The 23,113-nt window shown below is 35.0% G+C and overlaps 1 protein-coding gene across 3 annotated transcripts in view; it reads right to left on the bottom strand.

Annotated features, from left to right (window-relative positions):
• The window catches only part of Spock3 (sparc/osteonectin, cwcv and kazal-like domains proteoglycan (testican) 3), a 394,510-nt gene that overhangs the window by 316,111 nt on the left and 55,286 nt on the right, over positions 1-23,113 (bottom strand). The window lies entirely within an intron of this gene.

Raw genomic sequence — 23,113 nt, 5'->3', positions numbered from 1 at the left:
GAGAGAGAGAGAAAGCTGTGTATGATAAGATAGGCTGTTTTATTCCAACACAAACTAAAAGTTTAATAATGTACTGCTCAATAAATACCTGTGGATGGCAGGACTAATTGGAATTTTTGCAGGTAAGTAATCATTTGGATCCAAATCCTTTTGGCTTCACATCATTTTGTTATGAAAGAAGGAAGAACTTTATATGGCCATAGCCCAGGATGACTCTGTTCATTTTCCTGTCTACAGTACAAATCTAGAGGAAAACTGTCTTGTGTATTTAATGAATAAAAACATGCATAGGATAATATCAAGAAAACATATGATTGGGAGAAAAAAGAGAAATTGATAATGATGGCCCTGTTTCCAAGATGCGGCTCCTTGCCAAATCCAATCTTATTAAAAGATTGTTTTAAGAAAAAGTCAGTGACCTTGGAAAGTATGTGTCAAAATGTTATTTCTCTTTTAAAAAGAAAAAAATGCAAAAATGGTTTAGAGGAAACACATTAAAAGACATATTTTCTTTAAATATTTTCCAAGCTTTTATAGGAACTTTTGATGAGAGAAAAACAAAATTGGAATAAATTCATGCAGATACCTCTTATATAATCCTTAATTATTATAATTGGATATTTTATTAATTTTTAGTATTTAGCATGTTAAACAACTCTTTCTGGAAAAAAATCTGTTGGAAGATAAGGCTGGTGAAAGTTCACCTTGTGATATCAGTTTCAGAAAAGATCTTACCACCATGTTATTTTTCTCTGGGATTATATTTCCCTGAGATGGGAGGTTTTTTTCTCTGGGATATAAAGGCTTAACAGAAGTCCTAAACTTGAATCTATGCTTCATTTGTAAACCCATAGGGTAGTTTCATTTATCCAGAGATTGATTTAAAATCAAGGCAGAAAGCAGATAAAAAGCCGACTGTGTAAATTTGAACACTATGGCATTCAGCAGTTTTTCACAAGGCACTTAGATGTACTCATCTATCATTGAATATTATTCACTGAAATGATACATATGAACTTGTGAACTGCACTGAAAACAGAAACAAAAAATACATCTTAAATATGCTTGTCAACATGGATCAAATTCTATGATAATTTTATTGTAATTGTGGTGGCAAACATAGGAGGTAAGTCTAGTAAAACAATAGTTTTGAAATCATGGCCACTCTAATGGCTACATTTGTATGGAGGAGAGTTATTTGATCTAATGGAGCAGATACACTGAATAATAGTTAATCAATTTCTTGATGTCAATTTCTTGCCAAAATTGGTTTTATTTCCTTTTGAGTGCAAAATTCGATAGGGGTGCTATAAAATTTTTTAAAGCAAAATGATCTACTTAAAGATTTTTTTCATTGCAATCAGTAATTGTTCATATAGCCAGAAGTATTTTATTTGTAAAATTTTCAATAATTCTTTTTTTTTTTTTTTTTGGTACCAGGAATTGAACTCACGACCTCGTGCTTGCCAGGCAGGTGCTGTGCCGCTGAGCTAAATCGCCAGCCCCCAAAATTTTCAGTAATTCTATGCATTTTATTCTATAATATCATTTCACTTCAGTGTCCAAAGGAAATTCAAACTGTATTTCTATTATAATATATAAGCTTCCTTTGTCAGACAGTTACTTCATGTTAACCTTGGCAATCACATTCACATAACCAATTTTTATTCTACCAAAGGCCATGTAACTCAGTTGTTCTTACATAACCAAATTTTGCACTAAGTTTTGCTGTAAAAGTTTCCTAGGAACAATTTTCTTACTTTTCTGAGGAATAAAAATTATAGTCCCTTCTACTCCGCAGGTCTTTGTCATGTGTGGATATGAGGCCTGGTTTGCAACCTCAATGTATTCAATTCTCTGGCCTTGTCAAACAGGAAAAGGAAAATTTAGAGGCAGAATGAATCTGAGTACTCATGTAAATAAATAGCTGAATTAACCATATTAAGCTATCATATCTTTGCTTTCTTTTTGTCAGATTATGAACAAACTCACTCTTATACTTGAGGTTGGCTTTTATTTGTTCACAGCTAAGCAAAACCTGAATACTACTGAGGAAGTATATCCGCTTCATCAATCCCATTTAAATGATAAATCTTCTGGAACATATTGGTGACAGTTGTAAATATTCTGGAAGATTAACTTTATTATAAAACTCTGTATGCATTTATCTTAATAAATGTAGTTGATACCTAATCAGTCTTATACTCATAGTTTGGTGGCACTGACCACAATAATCTATAGCAAACAACTTACCATGAATCATTAACATAGATTTTTTTCTACCAATAATGTGTAATTATAGTAGGTAACTGACAGAGACTTGGTGACGCTTTCATCTATGAGTATAACATAGTTGTAGTTTTCTACACTAAACTATACTATAAAATTAAGAAATGTCAACAGTATATCCATCATATAAATTGAATTATTTGTAATAGTCTGACCCACTTATACTTCAATAAATAATGAATAGTATTTCTTACATTTTTACTCAGATTTGAAATGAAGCTGTTTCCTTCTACCATAGTAACTACAAAATATAATGCTAGGAGTCAGAATGAATGAATATCTGGTATGTGAGTCAACTTCCTCCTTTCATACGGAGGGGGCTGGGTGAGGTTGAATGAAATGGGATAAGCAGGAGATGGTACAGATTTTTGGGTTTCAATTTGCATTCCACCATTTATACATTATGAAAAGTAGGACATTTTAACTAACCTTTCTCTGCCCCAGTTTTCTCCTTTGCAAAGTAGGCTGGTGACAGCATTCTTGGCTAATCAATGTTATGAGGTTAAAATTAAGCAAAATATGTAAACTACATGTGATATACAAGAGCACACATAATTTTATTTTATATATAATTACTCTCAAATTATACACACATTACAGTAAATAGATTTTTTTCACATTTTAGTCTCCGCGATGAGAACAATGAGTAGGAGACAGTGACAAAATCTTGGAATTTGAGAGTCAGAGAAATACAGGATACAAAGGGAAATACAAGATCTTTTATATTCAACATCTGCAAGTATCTCAGTAATAAGCAGTACCAGGGGCATTTGGAACTTGAGATAAGGAGGTTGCTAAAATAAAAATTTTGGACTAAATCTGCTTAAGACCAATTTAGATCTCTAGATCACTGGTCCTTTTCCAGCTCTAGAGAAGTATGATTTATTCACTAAAAAAAAGATTAAATAGAGGGTCTGTGGACAGGGATAAGAGTCACCAAGCTTAGTTATGAAGACGATTAGCATAACAAACCCAGTGCCAGGTAACCATCCGGTAAATAGGAATCCTGAACCTGTAGGTGGCATGTACTCCTCTCCCACCAGGTTCCCACCCTCTAAAGATAAGTCCTTTCAGGCAGGAGACTGAAGAAATACTTTCTCGGAAGTGGAATAAAATCAAGAGGAAAAATCCAAAGAATGAGAGACAGCAATTCTTCTATAAATCTTCATTCATACCATGCTACAGAAAAACACCTAAGAAATAAACCAAAACTCCTCAACTTAAGCATGGGATCTAAGTTAAATCCTCCCTACATGCTGAGATTCCACTTTACGTTCTTCATTTCATATTCATTGATGGGAACTGGGAATGGAGCTTCAAGAAACAGAAGCTATAGAGATAAAGAAATTTAAAAGAAAACGGCTTTTGCTGATATGTTCTATTTGTATAAGACTGTGGCAGCATTAATTACAAACTACAAAAAATGAAGTAAGTTTGGAACAGGAAGTCATTACTTTAATTTTGGACCTATTGCATCTCCATAAGGTTGCTGGTAGGCATTTCCAAAAGAAATTTGTTATATGATTCCATAATAATAGGAGAGATTATGACATGAAATAGGGAGGAGATTAAGGGTAATCTGAGTGATATACAAAAATCTCCTTGAGGAGATTAAGGGTGTCTAAGTGATATACAAAGCCGTGAAAAGAAGTAATAACCTCAAAGCCAAAAAGGTAGAAACTGAAGAGTTTTAGGACAAAATCAGAACTCCACAGAACACTGATGTTTACAGCGCACATAGAAGGAAATCCTACGAAGGAAATCATAAAGCAGAAAGTTTGGGAAGATACAGAAAGCATCCTGACAGAATTATGAGTTGGAAACTAATAAGAGTTTAGTGTTTAGAGAAAGAGCAAGCGTAACATGCGCCAGCACCCAGTAAGTCCGGTGTTCATTAGATTTGACAATCTGGAGGCTGCTTCTCCTTGGTGAGAGCAATAAAGGTAGGGATGGAAGCCTGTGTTTTGTGGGCCGCAAAAGAAATTAAAAGTGACAACTACAAAAACAGACTAGAAATAATACCAAAGGAAGCGAGGTGCGATCAAAAGATCCTGTTCTTTGTTTTAATACTGGAGAAAACTTGAACATGTTTATAGATAGAAAAGGAAAGACTAAAATGCTAAAACAGGAATTATTCATATGTCTTAGTTCCAACTGCTACCACAATTTCATATAGGTTGGGTGGCTTACACCATAATCGTTTATTTCCCCCAGTCTCGTAGGCTGGGAAATCCAAGATCAAGGTTCCAGTAGATCCAGTGTCTGATGAGTCAGCTTCCTCAAATGTCAAGTGTTCTTCTCAGTGTATCATCGCAGGGTAGTGAAATCAGCAGAGATCACTCATCCCTGGCTTTTTGCTTGTTTCTCTTTCTTATTAGTATTTGTTTGCGGTACAAAACACATTCATCTTGGGGAACTGGTACATACACATATTGAAGCTTAATCATTTTTACCCGCCTATTCCTTTTTCCTCCCTGCCCTTCCACTTCCTCCATGACATCTTCAGCAAGACAAAAAAAGATGGAAACTATTAACAGGTTTTTCAAAATATGTATAGAAAACTAAAACAAGGCAAAGATTTTTGAAATATAAAACATAGTAAGAAAAGTTGTTTAAAAGTAAAAGCAAAACTACCCAAAGCTGATTCCCTGAAGTGGGGCCTCTCACAAAAGGAACTGGCTCTTCACAATGCTGGGAAAATTATTTAGGACTAAATGGTCAAGACAGGCCTAGAAAATATGTGTACTTTCTGGGTTTATCTTAAAAATATTCTTACTCTGGTCATTACAGACAGGCATAATCTTCATTCTGAGGTGCTTACTCAATCTTAACTTTTCAGATAATTTTTTGTTATCTTTTTTTTTTTTTCAGCTATCAGCAACACAATCATTGCAGATGAGAAGTACACAATCCACTGATGACAGAGCTGTATGTTCCAAGACTGTAATAAAGTCAAGGGGTAGAATGAAAGATGGAGCTAACTATCATCAGTCATTTACCACTTGTCTTGGTTACTTTCTCTCATTGCTGGGACAAAATATCTGACACCCAAAATTAAGGAAGGAAAGGTTTATTTCACTTATAGTTTGTGGAGGTTTTAGTCCGTACTTGGCAGATTAAAAGGCAGAGTGGCACATGGCAGAGAGCTACAGCTCAGGGTGGCAGACAACAGCAAAAGCAACCAGCAGCACACCAGGGCAGAATGGCGGAGGAGAACTAGCCTCAAGCACTCTTTTCCTCTCCCTTACATATGCAAATTATCCACCTCAGGGTGGGTGCAGCTCTCACACCCATAATTAAACTCTAATAGCCTGCCCCATGGCTGCATGAGGCTTTGGGGGGACACACAGACATAAACCATAACACCAGTGAGTCTTAGGTTGACCTCAGAGGGGTTTCCATTATGTGAAGCTCTTTGGAAATGACTTCAACCAACAGCTTTGGACCTCAGCTTTGATCCCACAAAAAGAAGGGTGTATATTTTACATTTTTCCCTACCAAATGCCAATGTGCAAAGCCTATATCCTACATGAGATGTTACACAGATATAATATAAAAATTTGAAACTCAATCTCCTAATTCTCCCAGGAGATATACTGGTACTTACATTCCACTGGAAGTGCCAGAATGATAGGACGCAAAGGAGAAAATATTCCAGTGCAGTATATTATATATGTATACTAATCTCTAATCAAATAATTAAATTTAAAAGCCTTAGTGCCCTAAAATCTGAGTCCCATTCCCAAATTCAATATCCCATCAGTGTTGGAATTTAACCAACAAGGGAAATCCTCAAACCTCCTCATAATCTTCCCTGAGTTTTACCCAATAATGCTACTCTGCTAGATATACTGTGTGCTTTGTTTGCATAACACAAGTGGAACATAAGTTTTATTACATATTTCAGAAAGTGGAGAAAAATATGAAGAGACAGAAAATTTTTAAAAATGTAAAAAGTTAGAGGAAAAAAATCCAGAGTTTAATATCTGTATACTTTTATAAAAATAATATAACTAGTAGAAGACATTAAAAGTAACAACTGAATCATTATGAGATCCTAAATTTATTTTTTTATTTTAAAGACAGTAGTAAATGAGAAACAAACAAAAAATAGAACAGTAGCAGCACACCAGTATCACAAACATAAACAAATCAAAGCAAGAACATTTAGTGATACAGGGTTTCAAGACAAAATAATATGAACTGCTGGGCATGGTGGTGCATGCCTATAATCCCAGCACTTGGGAGGCTGAGGCAGGAGGATCGTTGTGAGTTGAGACCAGCCTGGGCTACAAAGTGAGCTCAAGGCCAGTCTGAATTGCATAGCGAGACCCTGTCTCAAAAAGACAAGAAAAAGAAAAAGTTGGGGGCTGGGGATTTAGCTCAGTGGCACAGCGCCTGCCTGAAAAGCACGAGGTTGTGAGTTCACTTTCTGGTACCGGAAAAAACAAACAAACAAAAAAATACAAATTAACAGTGTTTGTTATATTACATATTTGCTATCTTCAACTACATTGCTCAGATTACCAGATGTAAGAATGGAAGATTGCTCAAACTATTAAAGAGCATAAGAAAATAATTCTTTGATAAAACAGTAGAGATAATATGGAGTTTCACTAGACAAGATGGTAGGAATTCACCATTGTAATTCCACTGCATATTGTACCTTCAAATCAGTTTCTCAGATTACCAGACACAAGCATGCAAAATTGATCAGAGCATAAAAAATTGTAAGTATTAACTGTTCATTTCAATACACTATCAGACAACAATACAGTCATTGCAGCGATTCATATATATATTTATATTTGCCTGCCTACTTTCTTTTTTCTTCTTTCCCTCATCCCAGTCATTCCTTCCTTTGAGCAATTTCTTTCCCTTTCCTATCATCTATTGTATGTTTTGGGTGAGTTCCTAAATTTAAAAGGCTTACCTTGAACTTGCCACAAGAGATGAATACCTAAGACAAACTGTTCTATAAACAAAGATCTTGTTATCTCTTAGTGATGAAAAGAGTTTATTTGGAAATGACAGGAATCAGAATGACACTGACTCTCTTAACAGGACACTGAAAGGAAGACCACAATGAACCAGCTATGATTTCTTGGATGAAAATTATTTTCAGCCTAGTTCTTTTTACCCAGCCAAATTTTACCTATGCCATTCAAGTACGTGGGAAGAATAAAGTATTCTCAGATAGGAATACACTTAAAATTTATGTTTTTAATAGATAGTTCCTCAAGTAGCTCTAGGAGGTATTCTGATGCAAGGTAAGTAAAAGACAGCCTGGAGACAGAGACAAGTGGAGATCAAGGCAAAAAAAGAGGACAAGGATATCCCCAGAATACAATGAAATGGCACCCAAGGTGGCAGCCATGCCAAGACACCATAGGTTGGTGCACTAGGACTCATGCACAGGCAGACCACACATGTGAGTGTTCTTAGTAGTAAGACCTAAATATGTAAATGTGGAACACATACATTTCTAAAGGCAATGAGAGTTGATAAGAGCACCAAGGAAATGTGTGAAGAAAGAAGAGTTATTTTAACTGAGGCTGTGTGTCACTGTAATTCAAAGACTAAAATTAGCAGCAGGAACCAGAAAAGAGACTAGAGACTGAGATGCCAGTGAGGTCTGTGAAAAGTCAAAACTGATTTTCCAGAAGCCAAACAAAGACGGTCCAGTACACATAGGTCAAAAGAAGGGCCAACTGATAAATGCTTCAGATAGAGAAAAATGGAGGTCTAAAAACAAACACCGAGACCAGCAGGTCACCGGCGATGGTGTAAAGAACAGTTGCAGTAAATACAGAAGCTGCAGCCTCAGTTTCCTATTGCTCACTTTCAGCAGTCATTCAGTCAATGAGTAGCTTGCTCTCCACGGAATATTTCGCAGTATCCAGAGACACTTCTGATAGTCATCAGCTGGGGTCACGGAGGTAGTGGTTCACTGCTAGCATCTTGTGGGCAGAAACCAGAGGTACAGCTAGATGTCCTGAAGTGAACGGAATAACCCCCCACTACTCTGATTACTTAGCTCACTATGTCGATGGTGGGGAGATGCAAAACCTTTTTCTAAAAGGAATCTTCTGCCATCACCTGGTCCTTCAGAAACAAACTATTCTCAGCATTTACAAATGAAGCATAGACATTCAACTACTATGGAATGAACTTAACCAATCATGTTTTATTCTATTATTGCGTTCCTCTTTTGCCATGATTAAAATAAGCACAGTGGAGGGGCTGGGGATTTAGCTCAGCGGTAAAGCGCCTGCCTGGCAAGCGCAAGGTCGTGAGTTCAGTTCCCGGTACCGGAGAAAAACCAAAAATAAAAATAAAATAAAATAAAATAAAATAAAATAAGCACAGTGGAATAGATGATCACTTCCATAAATGATTCCTGACTATAGCTTTCCGTTATAAGTTAGCTTCTTATAAGCTACCTAAATATCTATATTTCCTTTCTCACATGCATTCATTTGTGTAATAGACAAACAGATAACCCCTAAGATGAATGCATTTTTTAAAATTTCAGATTCTGAAATCATTTGGTTATATTTTCCTTTCCATACAGTGGCTTCTGTGAAAACAAACTGAGCAAGTTAATTTCATGTAGTTCATGCATATTAAAAATAATTTTAAAATAAAGTGAACAAGGTAAGTATATTTGTTCTGAAAAGCTTAAAAACTAGAACATTATTGTGAGAAACAAAGGATATCCAAAATAATTAAGATGTGCTACATAATAGTCTGAATGAGTATTTTGTTTTCTTGAACAATGTATTAATTTAATTTGAATACTTATTATGAATTTATCTTCTTATAAAACATTTTGGGACATATTTTTTAATTAAGTTCACAGAGCTTTAAAATGCATATAAAAATGAAATAAAAGGAAATCTAAGCCATATGACTATGTGGTGTAGTTTTGGTAAAAAGAATATTTGAAAGAAATTATAATTGCATATCATTGAGTTCTTGCAGTAGTTCTCAAGTCATCTTTCCTTTTTCATAGAAAAAATGTATTGTCTACTATGATAATTTTGTCTAAGTAGTGAGAAAACAACAAATGTTAGACATGAGAATTTTTCATGATGAATATAACTATTTTATTCTGCTTAAAAAGTTGTTTTGCTTAAGAAATCCTAATTGCAAGAGAGAAGGATGCTTGTGTTCACTTTCACATAGTTTAAATTTAAATTTCTTTTCTTGATAAAGGGAATATCTACCAAAAAGAAAAACATGTAAGCTAATAAAGCAAGGGCTTCATTTACAGATTTTAGTCATCATTATTGCCAATCAATGTATTCAGCTGTTAAATTACACACTAACACTTTTAATCCAAGTAAAAATATCAAATGTTAATTAGTATCTTACATACTGGCATATGGCTACTAGTGCATAATCCTATTTGTCATTACTACTTTTCTTGGGAATCTTAAATAAAAGTACATGTGACAGACTTTCTGCAAGATACTAAGCCAATATCAAATATTATGATTCCAAGTACAAGCTCCTTTGACTGTAGAGGGCATTCCAAATTCATATATACATGAACACATGCTGTGTTTTGCAGAGAGAACTGAGTTCTAATTTGAACTCAAGCACTTACTTTGTGACTTCACACAAGCACTAACTTCTCAGAGCTTCAGGTATTTCATTCAAGTGGCAGTCATGAGGAGAAACTGATGATCAGGACAAAGCATATGATTGACAATAACTGCTTGGTCGCCATTAGCTGAATTGTTCTCTTACTGTGTAACTGGTTTTGTTTCTCAGAGAGACACTCAAGTAGCAAATACTCTGACTCCTTAGCTAACAGCTCTATAGCTATTAAAAATATGCATAAATTGAATACAGATTTTTGTTTTCTAAATTTTCTTGAACTGTGATATCATATACTTCAATTCAGCAAAAAGAAGCTAATTAAATTGTTTCATAAAACTGTATTAGAAGAATGGTTAATTTATAAAATTTTAAATGTATGTATCAATACAACTTAAGTCACAGAGGAGCTTGGTAAAAATATTAAGGAAACATAATATTTAGACAACAAATGTGGAAGAGATACAGATTTTCAAAAGAAATATTACATACAACCAAGATAGGTGAAGATAAGAGAGGTTAAAATTTGAAATTATTTAACGAAATAATATCCTGAAAGAGGACAGAATGGGTGGAATACGAACACATGTTTATCATTTTTTACTACAACGACATGTTAAGTTCATTTGGATACTTGAACAATAATACAAACTTAAAAAAAACTATTCCATATCACTTAATATTTATGGATTAATGAAAGTGATAAATAGTATGTTAAAATCATCAAATGTATTGAATTTTATTACTAACATAGTTAATTTTATTCCATTTATACCATGAAAGAATACTATTGTTCCCATCCTATAGATGACCAAACCCTGGCTCAGGGAGGTTAGAAGACTTGCCTGAGCTTACTACCTCATGTACAGTTAGCATGTATGACAGGGATTAGACTGAATGGCAGATTACCTGCCTGACTTCTAAGCCAAGGCTCTAGCTATGCCATGAGGTTTTCCTCCTGCCTCACGTGCAGCAATAACTCTCTTCAAAAGCAAAGTGGGAATAAATGGAGAATCCATGAGACAGTAAGAAGAGCAGCTGTAGGAATCATTCTGAAGTCTCTTGGTTAGGCAGTTGTGAGATCATTGAAGTTGGACGCAATTAATTAAAATTAAATTTTAAAAACTCAGCTCCTCATCTATGCCAGCCACATTTTTAGTGTTCAGTAGCCACACATCGTGAGTGGCTATTCAATTAGGCAGTGCATATATAGAATTTTTTTCCTGAAAGAAATGGACATTACTGTATACCTTTGCCATAAAAATCTTAAGAATTAGGAAGTATAGCATGATGTTTGGCTTCTTGAGTTTAAATTTAGCAATAGCTTCTCTGATATGTTTATGTGTTAGTAGCTTCCCCACTGACGGGATCAGAATACTCAACATCCATACTTAAAGGAGAACAGAGTAATTTGGCCTTTTGTTTCGATGGGTTCAGTCAATGGTTAGCTACCTTGAAGGCAGAAATAGCATGGCACAGGGGCATGGTGGAGGAAAGCTGCTCACCCATTGGCAGCCAGGAAGTAGAGTAGGGAAAAAACTCCAGGAAGGAAGGGGCGAGAGACCAGATAGAATACCAAAGGTTCCACGATCAACGCAAACACCCCCAGAAATGTGCTCCATCAATCCCCTGAGTGGCTACCAACTCAATTAAGTTGCTAAAATCAAGCTTAATGGTCACAAATGTCTATAACAGTGCTGCCTTAACATAGGACCAAAACAAGGAAGAAATTTTAATTTTGCAAGTTATCCATGAAGAACGTGATTATATTAGTTGCTATTCCTGTGACTCCCAGTGACCAACTCCAAGTTAATTCAAAGAGTGAAAAATGATCAGGATATGACTGGGTTTCACAGAAAAACTAAAACAAAGGCTTTAATGTTATAACTCACTGTCTACAGCTTGAAATATTTTAGAAATTTTATTTAAGCAAAAACAAATCATGAGTTTGTCAGTTCCAACAGAAGTCATTCAAAAGCTCCATTGGGTGTGTACAACGAAGCATGAGAGCACAATTAACAAAATTAAGCCAATAAAACTGTTATATACTGAGAGACTCTCCCCCAGAATAGATTAAAGCTGCTATGGAATTATCCTCTATACTGCTATCACCTCCTATCTCTGCACACTTGTTTGATTCTCATTTTCTAATTCAAGTCCGCCAATGTTTCTGGCTGTTGTTCTCTTTGTTAAAAATCATATACAAAATGATATCATGGATGTAGTTTTTCTTTTATATATTGATAATTTTACTTGGCAATAGCTAGGTTGCTTTACAATCCCAAGTATTTTATTGTATGTGTTTAAAAATATTTTTGAAGAAATCAATCATGAGTTCACCAACGTGATTCTTGGCACACATACAGGCAGAACATGCCCACAAACACACAAACACATTAATGAATATTTACTAAAAAAGAAAGAAAGAGTCTCAACTATAATATTGCCAGGAGAAGTTTTGAGCCATGTGTTTTGAGTCAGCTGCCTATTTTGGGATCAAGATTGAGGTTCTCTGAACACACAGAGGCACAGGCAGAAATGATACGTATGAAATGAGTACGGGCCAAGCATGATGGCATATCCCTATAATCTCAGCACTTGGGAGGCTGAGGCAGGAGGACAGTCACGAGTTTGAGGTTCCCTAGGGTACATAGTGAGTTTAAGCCCAGCCTGAACTACATATGAAGATCCTGTCTTGAAAAACAAAAATAAATATAAATGAATGAATGAATGAATGAGGATGGGCCATAAATGAGAAAGAAGAGTTTGTTTTTAATATGAGAGGGTTACAGGAAAGTATTTCCACCATACTGAAAATTATATTTTATGCAACTGTTATAGGTTTTAAACAACCAAATAGAGGAAATAAATTAACAGAAATTGGGGTGAGAGCTGAATGTTCATTTTTAGTTAAATACTGCTATGACCTATTCAAAAATTGCTTCTACCTGGTTTCTAGAGACTTAACCAAAAATAAACATTTCTATCATTTCTGTAGTCTCTCCTATAACTCAAACTCCAGGGTACAAAATGTTACAGATTTGGAGGGCATCATTCAAAATGTCATTTTTTATTGGAGTCAATGATTAAGAAATGTAAGCCCCGGAGAATGCAGTAGCTTCAAAATCTAACAGCATGAACCCTTACAGGAAATTCCTAGCATCTAACAAAGTACAGACAATGGTATCATTTTTTCTATTCTCTTCAGCTTTCTTGGACTTTAGCTGTAACTATGAGGGCAGAATAAGAATTAATTATGTTAATGTTTTGCCATAGAATGATTTTAAATTAGTATTTGTGCTAAAATACCATCCTAGCTAGGGTCTATTGCTCTTTTAACTCGAAGTCAGGTGATATATCTGGCAATATTTTATATTATCTGTTTATTCTTTTTTTTTTTCAGACAGGGTTTCACTATGTAGGCCAGGCTGGCCTCAAACTCATGGCAATCCCCCTGCCTCAGCCTCCTGAATTCTGGGATTACAGGTGTGCACCACTATACCCATCAATATTTTATAGTTTTTGAGACTTTTGTCCTTTAGTATTTTAAATATAAAATATGAATATTCCCAAATTTATAAATAAAAGCTTGAAAGAAACAATAGTACACGAGATACAAGGAAATTGTGTAAAGCAATTCAAAACGTACAGTGTTTTTTTCTTTATTTGCTTCATTATTGGTTGGTTTGTTGGTACTGGGAGTTGAACCCAAGGCCTTCACACAGAGCTAATTTCTAGCCCTTTTTATTTTTCATTTTTATGTTTTATTTTAAGACAAGGTCTTGCTGATATCTAAATTAACCAGGCTGGACTTGAATTTGAGATCTTCCTGCCTCGGTGCTGGGAATACAGGTATATTTTATAAAGCCCAGCTCAGTTTTTAGCTCCTGGAACACACTTTTCATTCACTCAGAACTTTAACTGAAAATATTTAAACTCACTGGATAGAGACTGTGAAATGAGAATTTTGTTAACAGACAGATATCGAAAAAAATTAAAATATCACACAATGAACTACAAGGTCAGGGAGAAAACTACTGACTGCAGTCTTTAAAAGATATCACAAAGCTGTAACGGCAATATTAGGGGAATCATAAAAATTCAAAACTCTCAGTAGCTTCATGTAAAATATGAAAAGTATGATAAATTAAATTTAATAATGTACTGTACTTTAATATCAAAATACTATAACATTTAATCAAGATAAGAATTGAAAGGCTAAAATTATTTCAACAGTAATTTTTCAAAATGTTGCATTTTACTTTACAGTTCAGGCAAAATTTCAGTTTGGACAATCCACAGTCTAAGTGTTTCATGGCCACCCTACGCAGGGGTGCAGGTAGAGAGCTATGGTTAGTAAGAATCAGGGAGCACATACTGTCATGATTCTCTTTCCTGTTTTCAGCATCAAGTCGTTAAAAGCACATGAATTTAAAAACCTCACACTCTGTTCTAAGCCACCGTCATTTACGTTGTAAGGACATAAGAAATGTCTGCATATGCATGGTCACATGCATGAGCTGACTCGTTCTCCACCCTGAACAGATGCTTCTGGCAGGGTATTGCTAGTCACTCACTGGTTCTGCTCAGGTTTGTGAGAAGATGAGGAGTTAATAACAATCTTACATGGAGAAAATTCTGATACATAAAACAGTATTCTTTTAATTATAAGGAATATAAAACATAGGATTCACTTAAAAGTAAAAACAGAAACCAAAAAATCTGAAAAATAACATGTAGTAACTCACTAACATCTGAATAATTCCTTTATTCCATTTGAGGAAATATCCCTAAAACATAGCCAAGTATACCAATACAGTCTTAAGAATTACAGCATCCAGCATTTCCCATGCAATACATCTAGAGCTTAAAATGTAAGCACACACTTACATGATCACAACTGCTAAGACTCTTACAATTCAAGATGAAAATTATAGGGCCAGATCTGAGAAAGGAGAATATAATTACTTGAAATGGACAGGGCAAAACACTGGTTTTGTTCTCCAGGGTTCGCTGAAAATGTTCTGTGAGTTTCAGTAAATACCATGATAGCATAACATAAATGTGTGATTCTAGAAGTAAATGTAGTTTATGCACTTTTCACACAGATTGCATTATTCTAGGCAGAGGATAAAATTTTCCCAATTACTTACAATTTTCACAGCAACTCCTTCAAAATTTGAGGTTTTGTACAAGTTTTGCTTTTAAAACTTACGAAATAAATTATGGATAACAGCGTTTGAGGGAGAAAACAGTGGGAAATCTGAAACTGTAGAACTTAGTGTGCTTTTTTACCTTTCAGTAAAACCAGCTCTGTAGGATTTGCAAGTTGACTTCTCAAGGTATGACTTGGCCTAAGTCTGTGACATGACTTAGGGAGACTGGAAGTTAAAAATGTAAGGTATATGAAAAACAAAAACAATTTACAAATGTTTTTGTTCTTTATATTGTACCCATTAAATGCAACAAAACAAAACTTCAAAAATTTTTGAAGAATCTTATGACAAATATTATACAAAGAATGGTGAATTTTGAATACCCTTATTCATTGATAAGCAGAATAAAATGTTGATTATGGGTAGGGGTGCTCCTTGCACAGTCTGAGAAATGTCAGGATACTTATCAAGCTGTTTGTCATTGTCTTCTGTCTTTGAGTATGTCTCTGTTTCTTTGTATTTTTCTGTCTCTCTGTCTAAGTTTCTCTCTCTCTCTCTCTCTCTCTCTCTCTCTCTCTCTCTCTCTCTCTCTCTCTCCATGCTAGGCAAGCACTCTGCATTAAACTGGGTGTTCAAACCTCTTTATTTTGAGACAAGATCTTACTACATCTCTCAAACAGGCCCTTAACTTGAGATCCTTGTGCTCAGCCACTGGGGTAGCTGGGGTTACAAGTGTACACCACCATAGGTGACTTAATAGCTTTTTCACTCTTTTAATGTAATATACACATGTTACAAATCTAGAGTTCTGAAAAGCATATTTATGGAATTTTTACATGAATATAACTGTTATTGTTTTTAAAGTTTAGTTACATTTTCCCTGACATCTCACCAAATTCCTGTAAATTTACAATTTACTCTTGCTGTATTTTTGTGGCATCACATTAATTCCACTTCCCTGGAAAGTATTCATGGAAGAAAAAAGAATTTGTCACAAACTCTATGTGGAAACCACTGTGCATTTTTGAAAATGAATAATATAAAAGTGTTCTCCCTATTTTTATTTTAAAAGGAAAAATATGTTTGAGTGCTGTATAATTGAGCATAAAATCACTATAGGCTTAAATCATTTTGCATCTTCATGCTGACATAGATTTATAGCAGGCATGAGGCCCTGGTCTCATTACTCAGCATCACATAAACCACAAAACAAACCCCACATTTAACTCTATCAGAAAACGAAATAGTTTATAAATATTTATACAGAAATAAGGTGTATGCTATAGCCTTTAGCACTAGTCACTCATAATGATATCATCTCTAAGAATGGGTTGTGGTTTTTAAAACAACTCTTTAAAATTAAACGTGGGCTTTTCCAATATCTTGAAAAAGACAGCAAAATATAAAGCATAGCCAGTGAATGAGAATACCTATACCATATTTTACAATAGAGTAGGTGTCATCAGCAACTTGTCAGCAGCAATGCATCACACACCTTGTTTCATTCTGATGAATGGTGAAGTCTTGTAGGGATTTGTTATTTTGCACAGGGGATCACTCTGTACCTGACTACTATTCTATCTTGAATCAAGTAAATAACCTTTGAGGGCCTCTAAGATATGAATCAACTCCAGTGATTTTCTTTCAGAATGTGGTGTTCAACAGTCATTAACAAAAGCTTAAGAATAGTACAGATTTCATGTAGTCTAAATAAACTCCATTTTCTGGGAATAATGCAGGAGCAAAAGTGTGAGTAGTAAAATCACATCTACACATAGTATATAATGTGGAATGTGAATTTATATTAAAGATCCATGGAAATAATTAAGATAATTAAGAAATACAATTGAAGGAAAATGTCATCAAAATATATTTTGTATGGTTTATTGTCTTTTTCCCCTTAGAGGAGCTCAGTATGTGTAAAATATCTACTCCTGCAAAATGGAAGCTATGAGTAGGTAGTTAACTAAAAAGATATTAGTGTGTACATATTTATAAAGCAAATACATTAGTTGAGCTTGATTATTAAACAAATACAAAGATGACTTTTTTTAGCACATTATGAAACTAGTGGGATCAGGGGTTAAATCATCCACCTAGTCTCATTATGAACCTGAATAAGTTGTTTAACCTAATTAAACACTGGTCTTTTTGCCTAAAAAGTAATGATGTCTCATATGATTGCTATTAGTATTAAAGGAAAGAAACATGTAAAATCGTTATTTAACACTGTGTGTCATGAGGACTATTATTATAATAATTAGCATATGGTAATGATGGATCTCAGGATAAAATACCTCAAATAATGGTGCATTGGCATTTGAGCAAACAGCAGAGGCAGAGGAGTCTTTCTCATTTTTTCTCCCCGCTTCCCTGAAACAGGTCATTGAGTTCTCATTAGAGAGGTGCCCTCCGGAAACCAGAGGAAACTTTATCTCTGAGTACAGAGAGTCACATCTGAAAACGCAGGAGAATCTGAGAAGCGGGGCTGACTAAGTACCCCTCATCGCCCCAGTTCATTTCCCTCAGATTGTACATTAGATTGTCCAGTTGTGCTTTTCCGCAGCTATCCAGGTCTTCACCACACCTAGCATAAGCAAATACACAAGTTCACTTCCTCTTTAAGATCATCATTCCCAACAGCTCCCATTTCCTCCAAAACGGAAATTAATCAAATTTGTATTTTTCTTTTGTTAACCTGTCCCTTATTATAGGGAACTCAGCCATGAATGTAGCAATGGAAGAACAAAAAAATTTATTGCCTTACATTCCCCCTACTGCAACCCATGTAGTATCTCATTTACAGTGTATGTCAAATTTCCAAATTTTGCTACCCAATAGTCATTAGTTCCATGTCGACACTTAAATTTAGATTAACAAAATAAAAATTGGGTTTTCTCTCACTCTACCCATATTTGATGTACTTAGGAGCCAGATGTGCTTAGTGGCTACCATTCAATTTAGCACTGAACTCAGGGCATTTATTTCATCATCACAGAAAGGTCTTCTGTACAGTACTGCTCTAAAGATTGTATTTTGTTACCTGTTTGCATTCAACAGACTAGGAAAGAATTTCAGTACAAGTTGGAGCTAGCATGAAATCATGACGCTCCAATTCCATTGCATACTTCTGTCTCCTACACTATGACAAGTGCTCAGTAAATGCTGACTCTGCCTACTCTCCATTTTTTAGTCAAGGTTTTGAATGAGAGGACAGTTTTCAAAATCAAATGTGAGCGTGCACAATGTTCATACAATTATCATGAGACATTAAGATCTCAAAAGAACACTACTCACAAGGAGGGTGGAAAAATGAAATTGTGCAACGGGACCTACACTGGCCGTGTAGGTCAGGGATACTATGCTTATTTTCTTTTTGGTTGTTATATGGATTTTTATGTGTCAATATTAAATAAATTATAATAGAGTCATGCTTTCTATATAGTTTATACTTTATTGTAAAGTCTAAAATCTGTTTAACTGAATTACAATAAAGCATTATATATGATTATTGGCTTTTTTATTGTAATTGCAATTTAAAATTTGGTTTTTTTTTGTATTAGTTGAACTGAATCTTCCAACTGAAATTTTCGTTTTTTATTTTTAAGCAAACCTGAGTTTGAGGTTTTCCTTATCATACTAACTATAAGTGTCATCATCTGAACTGATATGGCCTTTATACTCTGTCTTAATCAGAAAATTAACTGATAGCCACTAAACCAGACAAGGTATAGGAGTAATTCATATGATCACGAGAAACAAACCAAATAGACCTTAAATACAAAGGTTAAAAAGTTTTTGGGTAAGAGTTAGGATTTTTATATATAACTGAACTTGTAGTTATTTTACCAAGGTACATCAGAAAAAAACAAATATTTATTTTTAAAAAATTACACATTTTAAAAAACTACACATGCGAATATTCTTAGAAATTTTATTGAAGATTTGAGTAAAAAAATAAGATTCTAAGGTTTGATGCTAAAATTTCCAGTTCTCATTTTCTTCACAATATAAAATCTACAAAAAAGAGAACTATTCAGATTCTTGTGAAAACAAGACACACCTAATGCTCCAGGCAAAAGTAGGTAGCAACAATATACTGTATTTTGACAGTGCATTGATTTTACCCCAATTATTCATTTTTGGGTCTCTGAGGACAACGGAAAATGTCTCTCACCAAGAGAAAATTTCAGAAAATGTTTATGCATAAAAATCCTATGGCTTTTGCAAGTAACAATTATTTTACTCTAAAATGTAACAGTGTTGATTTACTATAAAACTGTATGTTTCTATTTGCAAGAAAATGTAAAAGATTAAGAGCAAAATAAAAGGTAAATATAGGAAGTGGGGAGATAGAGCTTTTGTAAAAGGAAACGGACCAAAAGATAGAACTACTGTTTAGAGGGGAAGGTAAGGGGAAGATAAAAGGATTAAGATGTGTTAGGCATGTATACCAACTCATGAGGAATATAAAATCATTATGTATGGCAAACATGTACAATGAAAATTAAAATGAAAGAAAAGAAAGGTATGAAAAACTTGCTTGCCTGAAAAAAAAAAAAAGATATTAATAAAGCTAAATGAAACCTGGGCATCGTGACACACATATCTAATCCCAGCACTTGGGAAGCTGAAGCAGGAGGATCACTGAAGTTTAATGCCACCCTGAGATACACAGTGAATTCAAAGCCAGCCTGAACTATACAGTATGACTCAGTATTTTTTTAAAAAAGAAGAAAATTAAAAAGAAAACAAACGAAACAAGGCTAATTGGAATTTATGGGGAAGATAAATTCTAAACAATAACAAAACAGGGTAAAAGTTCTTCCTAAATTAAATTTTGGTGCATTTCCTAGAAATTAGCTCCATAAACTATAAATAAACAACAAATAGTACATAAAAATGGCTAATTTTATACTGTGCATAACGTTATGAAATGCAAAATATTGCAAGGATGTATAAGAAGTTATCAGAGATTCCAGAACAGTCCAAATACATATCGATAGATACAGGTTATACTATCCTGAGAGGACATATGCAGGCTAAAGGGATAGATATACTGTATTTGAGATGGTCAGGAAAATCTCTACTTTTATGTATTTATATCTCTATGGGAAGAGAGGAACAACTCCTATGCTGTTTTATTTCTTTCATCCAATAAGTGACACCATTAGCATAACCAATGAAAGGGGAGAATAAAAACAATGCACTCTGGAAACTGATTTATGTTATGTTATATGCTTTCAACATCATCTTACTGAAAGGCAATGAACTCTAGGAGAGAAGACAGTCTCAACGCAGCCGAGGCAACAAAGGGAAATTTACAATCCATGTTCTGTGAGACACTATGGAGAAAGAGTAATTGAAAAGTACTTAGTTTTAAAATTTGATTATACAACCCCAAATGGCTATATGTTTTAATATTTTGGAGAACACAAAATGTTGCACTATTTAAATATTTTCTGCAAAAAAATAGAACATTTCAGACGAAATATCTTTTAAAAACTTCTTGGTTAATACTTACTATTTTCTAAGAGATGAAAACATAACGGAGTGTTCCACAGAATACACACGATTCTTTTCAACTGTACCTAAAGGCTATGTCATATTTTTTCTTACTTCTTGAAGTATTTGACAGACTACAAACCTCTCTCTTTGTACTACCCTAAAAGGTAAACTGATCTGTCAGTGACACTGGTACTGCAATCCGTCTTTCAAGAGCAGGAAAATGTTGAAATTCTCACTAGGCTGTCAAGAGTTCATGTGATCTTACTGTCAGTTTTCTGCATTTTTAAAACTCTAGCTATAAAAGTACTTGTAAGCCTTTTCAGAAATTAGTTTCCTGGGGACTGGTTAATGCTATCCTGTCAGACAACTAATATTCATGACAGTGGATGGTAAACGGTCTCTGAAAATGTGGCCCCCCAATCATTAATTTCACTCTTCAGGAGGAGAATAACAGTTTATATATTTCCTTGAAAACTGTTAAAAGTGCATGCATTGGACTTGGAAAATGGCAGTGACTTTGAAATATGCAGGAGTCTTTCTCTTGTGCGATTCCATAGTAGGATAAAGTACAAGCAAACCTATTCCTTTTCTAAATATTTCAATCACAAGAAACCAATTAAAATCTTTCACAATGAATTATACTTATAATAGATTCTCTCACATACTAAATATTTTGAAGACTCAGTAGGACATATTTTGTAGAGGTTATGGAACTTTTCAATTCAAATATCATCCTATGACCTTCTGTTTTAAAAGAAAAATTGTTCTTGCTGGACCATCTTTAATATTTGAAGTAAGTCTTGCCTTTCTCTACACACATTCTATCTTAACATTTTTTCCATATCTTTCTAGATGAAAAATGGTAGACAACAAAAATTATACAGAATTATCAGTAATCCCCAAATCAGATATTCAAAAACTAACAGTCATAGTATCAAAATCTGAATTTTGTATACATGATTTCAAATGTGGAGGGGGTTTCATGAGGATAACATCTTTGTCACTGTGAAAGTGGGTACAGTTTTAACAGCATTCTTTCCCCAAAGCCATTGCCAATTCCTAATTATACAACAAAATTTGGAAGCATAGACTACTTTCTCCAAGTGTTGAATGGTTTAATATAATTATTGAGCCAAACATGATCTGCCTGTGAAAACACTTTTGGAAAATTTTAATAAATCATCAAATTAGAGAGTAGTTGTGTTTCTCACTATCATACAGAGGAAAGTCAGAACTAAAAATTATTAGTATCTCTATGGGCAAGGATTGAGGCTAAGAAATATGAAATCCCATGTGTGTGATAGATGATATGCTTAGTGACATAGTAGGAAAGGATTACATTGAATTTAATAGGTATACATCATTTAATTTTATTTGAATAATTAAGGGAAGAAAACAAATGCAGAGAACATTAGTTCTAATACCACATAATTAAAAATATTGAATTTAATTTGTCAAAAAATAATTTATGTGTGCTGCCCTGCGCATGCCCTGTGCCGAGTGAGCGAGTGCTCCAGGAGCTGCTGGTCCCATGGTTCGAGTCCATGCTTCACTCACACCACCACGGTTCCCAGCTGAAACTCATGGAGTGAGCCAGGTACTTCCCATCTACTTCCTGAGGGCAGAGCAGGTGAGCCAGGACCCCACTGCCATTACAGACTGAGTCTCTGCCCTCCATGCAACTGCAACAGACAGGAGGTCCTCACTCAGAAGCCTCAGGGACTTCTCTGGCTGAAGGGGTGCATGTAGCCCCTCTCTACATGCCCTGCGCCGAGTGAGCAAGTGCTCCAAGAGCTGCTGGTCCAGTGGTTCCAGTCCGTGCTTTACTGTCACTGGGACCCCCTAGGGGGTCGAAGGCATGGGCAGTCTGTGATTGCTGCCCGGTAGACTTGCATCTGGTTCCTGTATGTGTCCTGAACTGACTGGAGACACAGAATCAGGTGGTTCACAAACTGTTGACAGTGCAGTTTGTGTCTGGGTTTTGCCTGTACCCTGAACTGCCTGGGGACATAGGTCCACTGGACCAGGATTGTCACACCAGTGCAATCCGAGTCTGGGCTGTGCACATGCCCTAAACTGCAAGGGGACGCTGGATCAGATGTTTAACCATCACCTGACACCAATGCCCATGTCTGAAAATGGGGATAACTAGATACAAATCAACAACTGCCAGAAAACCCGAGACCAAGTAGCATTTCTCAGAGTTCACTCAGGGGCAACCCTGATGAACAGGAAAACTAGGGATATTAGTGGCCTTTGCTCTGCAGCTACTGAAGAGGGAAACTGAGTTTTTTGCAACCAGTAGCAAACATGACAAAATGAAGGACTAAAACACAATCCCAGAACTCCACCCTACTCAGAACAAGTCCAAGAGACAGAGACATAGGAGAACTTGGCAAACACATGCCTGAATTAGCTGAAATGATTGCAATTGAAGTTAAGAAACAACTCCAAAAGGCCATAGAAGAGATGAGATCAGAAATAATCTCTCAGGCAAAAAATGAAATGACAATAATAATGAAGGAACTGCTCAAAAAGTCTGAAGAAGAAACATA

This window comes from Chinchilla lanigera, unplaced genomic scaffold (assembly GCF_000276665.1).
Source record: "Chinchilla lanigera isolate Chin_1 unplaced genomic scaffold, ChiLan1.0 scaffold00002, whole genome shotgun sequence".
NCBI classification, from domain to species: domain Eukaryota; kingdom Metazoa; phylum Chordata; class Mammalia; order Rodentia; family Chinchillidae; genus Chinchilla; species Chinchilla lanigera.
Note: the sequence above shows the minus strand (reverse complement) of the source record. Positions and strands in the feature narration are given on the sequence as shown.